Source organism: Macaca nemestrina, chromosome 8 (assembly GCF_043159975.1).
Source record: "Macaca nemestrina isolate mMacNem1 chromosome 8, mMacNem.hap1, whole genome shotgun sequence".
Taxonomy (NCBI): Eukaryota; Metazoa; Chordata; class Mammalia; order Primates; family Cercopithecidae; genus Macaca; species Macaca nemestrina.
This window is the reverse complement of record NC_092132.1, coordinates 142,776,925-142,781,973: the sequence shown is the minus strand read 5'-3', so window position 1 is coordinate 142,781,973 and position 5,049 is coordinate 142,776,925. Positions and strand designations below refer to the sequence as shown.

Below are 5,049 nucleotides of genomic sequence, written 5' to 3'. Positions count from 1 at the left end.
TTGGCATAACAAATAAAGCCAATGAAAAAAACAATATCGTAGATCACTTGGAAGTGTAGAGTGGCTTAATTGTTTTCAGCAATCGCAGATTAACAAAGGGAGTTATAATTTAAGTTGGGCCGATGGCTTTTGTATTAGACAAAACCTAGTGTTGACTTTAGTAGTTATTATTCTCCCTTGCAGTTTAAATTGCTTTTTTACTAGGCGCAAAAGAGCAGTAGGAGAAAAACAATTCTAACCTTATGTAAATGCATTTCTACAAATAGATTATTTTCCCAGATTCTGGAACCACTGAGGGAGGCATAGTCACAGATCTAAGGAATTCTAGAATTCCGGAGATGCGACCATAAATATAACAATCTAGTTTCCTTAGTTGGTGCTTTTTAAACTGGCATATCCATGCTCTGATTATGCAAAGATGTACTGGGGACAAGAAACTATAAGATAAGGTTCCCCAGAGTGACACTGGTACAGGACCTAACACAAGGTAGGCCCTTGGGAAATAATTGTTGAATTAATGAATCCCCCTAGCTAATCAGTTTTACTGGATGTTAAGTAATTTAAAATATTTTTTCTATTAAAACAAATCTGCACAAAGAGCGAGCCTTAATGTATACAGATTTTTTAAAATCAGGAGGTTGAGGAATTCCAAGATGGAATGCAGAAAGTGACAAAACAAATCTCACTGTATTGCAATCTCACTGTATTGTGATTTAACCATATTATGATCTAACTGTACTGTATAAAACAACCTCACTGAAGGAGGTTGGGGGAAAAGGTGCTGACCTTAGTAACTTTGGAAATGAGTAGCGTCTGTAAGACTAAAGGCAAAAGAAGCTGCACCTAAGCCTTGCACTCTGGTTGATAAAGTAGTTTCCTGTGGGGTATGGGCTAATAATTCAGATACTGCTGTACATGTATTCTGGAAATGAACAATTTAAGTAAATGGATGACAGATGGTGGGAGTTAGATTTATCATTGCTGAATGAGAGTTTAGCAAAGAGAGAAGGCCAGAAGCATCCATGTGTTAATGCAGGGGTTCCCAGCTCCTGGGTCACGAAGTCCTGTGGCTTATTAGGAACCAGGCTGCACATCAGGAGGCCAGCAGCAGGTAAGCGAGCGAGGCTTGATCTGTACTTAACAGCCACACCCCATCTCTCGCATTACTGCCTGAGCTCCACCTCCTTTCAGATCAGCGATAGCATTAGATTCTCATAGAAGCACAAAGCCTATTGTGAACTGTACATGCAAGGGATCTAGGTTGCACACTCCTTATGAGACTCTAATGCCTGGGCCAGGTGTGGCCGCTCACACCTGTAATCCCAGCACTGTGAGAGGCCAGGGCGGGTGGATGTCCTGAGGTCAGGAGTTTGAGACCAGCCTGGCCAACATGGTGAAACCCTGTCTTTAATAAAAATACAAAAATTAGCCAGGCATAGTGGCGGGTACCTGTAATCTTGGCTACTCGGGAGGCTAAGGCAGAAGAATCACTTGAACCTGGGAGGCGGAGGTTGCAGTGAGCCACGGACACACCGCTGTACTCCAGCCTGGGCAACAGAGTAAGACTCTGTCTCAAAAGAAAAAAAAAAAAAAAGGCCTGATGATCTGTCACTGTTTCCCATCACCCCTAGATGGGACCATCTAGTTGCAAGAAAACAAGCTCAGGGCTTCCACTGATTCTACATTACAGTGAGTTGTATGATTATTTCATTATATATTATAATATAATAATAATAGAATAAAGTGCTCAATAGATGTAATGTGCTTGAATCATCCTGAAAGCATCTCTGCATCCCCCCCACCCTGTTCGTGGAAAAATTGTCTTCCATGAAACCGATCCCTGGTGCCAAAAAGGTTGGGGATAGCTGTTTTAATGGATTTCAATTGGAAACATTGTATGAATGTTAATTTAATATAGATACAAATGGATATGTATGTATGGAAATATTTTTAGATGTGTTTCATTGCTCTGTCAGCTAAGAAGGACTAGAAGAAACAATTATCACACATATTTAGCATGTGGATATCGGTTTCTAATACCATTCAACAATTAAAAAAACCAGGACTACTTGGAGAAATTGACTGACTCTAGGACTGGGGCCAGAAATCCCCAAGATCAGCCTGGAGTTTCTTATAGTGCTAGAAAGTAAGAAAGTGCTTTAAAAAAAGAACCACAGAATCCCACAATAATAGGAGTACGTCAAAAACACGAAGGAACCTACAGAAAGAGCTCTTAATGGCCAAAACTGGAATAATTGGAGCAATGAAATAAAGTAAACCAGAATTGGATTATAACCTGAAGTATAAAATAAGTATTCGTAAGTCTATACCAATATAAATGATTGAATAAATAAATAAATGAGGAAAAGGGACAAATTTCCTGTGCAGAAAAATTCCAACTAATTTATGTACTCTTCTCTCAAGGTGGCGTATAACACCTCACTTCTTAAGTGTTGGTTGTACTTAGTGACTTCTTTCAAAACTATACAGTGTGGAAAGGGAAGGAAAAAGTAACTTTACCTGGAAAAATCTGACAAATGCTACCTCAGACAGGAGATCAAGTTCAACACCAACAGTGATAAGTCATATTGATGGGACATACATTTATTATTTATTTGTTTTTGGTAAGAGACAGGGTCTCACTCTATTGCCCAGGCTGGAGTGCAGTGGCATAGTCATAGCTCACTGTGGTCTCAACCTCCTGGGCTCAAGCAATCCTCCCACCTCAGCCTCCCCAGTAGCTGGGACCACAGGTGTGCCACCACTCCCAGGTAATTTATTTAAAAATTGTTTGTAGAGACAAGGTCTCACCATATTTGTCAGGCTGGCATACTCTTGATATGATGTGCTGAGAGATGTAATTTATCTGACCTCTTCCTCCTAAAAGCCCACAATCCCAGTCTAACCATGAGAAAAACAGCAGTCAAATCCCAACTGAGAGACACTGTACAAAATACCTAACCATCCATCAAAGTTATCCAAAATAAGGAAAGTCTGAGTAACTGTTACAGCCACAAGGAGGAGCCTATAAAAACTTGACCGTTAAATATAATGTGATATCCTTGCCAGGTGCGGTGGCTCATGCCTGTAATCCTAGCACTTTGGGAGGCTGAGGCAGGAGGGTCACTCGAGCCCAGGAGTTCAAGACCTGCCTGGGCAACATAGTGAGACTCCCATCTCTCTCTCTCTCTCTCTCTCTCTCTCTCTATATATATATATATATACACACACACACACACACACACACGTATAATATAATATATTATTTAAAAATATAACAATATATTATATGTATATAATGTTCATATAATAATATATTATATAAAATTATATATGTATATGGTGTACGTATATTATATGCTATATTTAGTATTACTATACATATATTATATATATACACTATATGTATGTGTGATGTGGTATCCTGAACCAGAAGAGGAATATTAGGTAAAAATAAAGGAAATCTGAATAAACTATAAACTTTAGTTAATAATATTATATCAATATTGATACACTAATTATAACAAGCATATTATACTAATGTAAGATGCTAATAATAGGGGGACCTGAGTACAAGGTATATGGCAACTTTCTATACTATCCTTGTGATTTTTCTCTAAATCTAAAACTATTCTAAAATAAAAAGTGTTTAAAGCTGGGCACAGTGCCTCACACTTGTAATCCCAGCACTATGGGAGGCCAAGGCAGGAGGATCGCTTGAGCCCAGGAATTTGAGACCAGCCTGGGCAATGTGGCAGAACCCCATCTCTATTCTTAAAAAAAAAGTATTTAAATCTCTAGATAGGGCATGAGTAAATGCTAAATATATATGAATCTTTAAAGATAATAGGATGAAGGCAAGCTGGGTGAGAACTGCCCCAGAATGTTGGGATATGCTTTGACTCTTCAATGCTGGCAACGTTTATGGTTCATGGAACACCTTCTTAAACTTTGGACTTTGCCTGAGCTAACTCCAAGGAAACTTGAAGGATTTACGATCCTTTTGTTGTTTAAGGCGTGGAACAAAGAGAAAGACTTGGAGTTCTGTAATGATTAACCAACATGTTTACACTATCCAGGTTTAGAAAGAACTTCATGTATAAATAATTAAATCAATCACTTAACAGTAAGACTTACTAAAATATTTTGTTTTTATAATTCATAAAAGTGATAAGTAAAGCTTTCTTCTAGCAGTATTTCCTCGCTCATTTTAAAGTCCTTTGGAAGTTTATAGTGACTGCATATGTTTATTCAAATAATTCACTCAACCTCATTTCCCTCTTTTTGCTTTTCTTTGCAAAGCTAATATCCCAGGTAATTCTTGGGGATGAAAAATCTTGTCCATTTAGTTTATATTTAATACAGATACTTAAAAGCCTTTAAAAACGTGTTATACTTACTTTTCTTTATATAAGGCCCATCATAGCTATTATAACTTGTGTTTTAATCCTAAGTAAATCATACTTAGTTTTGAAAAAGAGTCTCATCAAACTAAATACATGTTCTATTTTGTTCAATACCATTATAGACATTATAAGTGAACTTTTTTCTCTCCTTCCTTCTTCCCCCGCTCCCTTCTCCCATACTCCCTCTCTTCCTTCGTATTAAAATGCTTATTGAGCATCTGCTTTGGTTAGGCTTTAGGAAAATCAATATAAATAACATATGGTTGGTATCAAGGAGCTCACAGTCTAGCACAAGAAGCAGATGAATGGGCAGATAATTATACCTCACATTATGATGAGGTTTAGGCTAGAAAAGTGCCAAGATAGGCATGATGAAACACAGGACAGAAAGCTGTTACTCAGAGGAGGAATCCTTTCTGCCCAGTCCCCTCCCCTCACACAAAATTTGGCTGTCACTTTCAAGAGATTGCCTCTTCTGTCATGAGGTGTATCTGAAATGTGATCACTTCAATCAATTTCCAAATGCATCATATGTAACGGAATCAACCTTCTTTCTTACTATGTTCCAGCTTCTCTTTGCAACATCTTCTATGAGTAAAAACTAAGAGGTTTTTGACAAATCTTTGTGAGGGTAATGAAATTC

General features: G+C 37.8%; 1 protein-coding gene across 3 annotated transcripts in view; it reads left to right on the top strand.

The window, feature by feature from the left end:
• Positions 1 to 353: 353 nt before the first annotated feature.
• PRAG1 (PEAK1 related, kinase-activating pseudokinase 1) overlaps positions 354 to 5,049 on the top strand; it is a 103,593-nt gene continuing 98,897 nt past the window's right edge. The window contains exons 1-2 of one of the 3 annotated variants that reach the window (XM_071068636.1): positions 763 to 1,111; positions 1,632 to 1,689. The gene's annotated coding sequence lies outside the window, so the exon portion shown is untranslated. Of the gene's footprint in view, positions 488 to 762; positions 1,112 to 1,631; positions 1,690 to 5,049 lie in introns of those variants that run through there. The other 2 variants (XM_071068638.1, XM_071068637.1) reach the window with 2 other exon arrangements.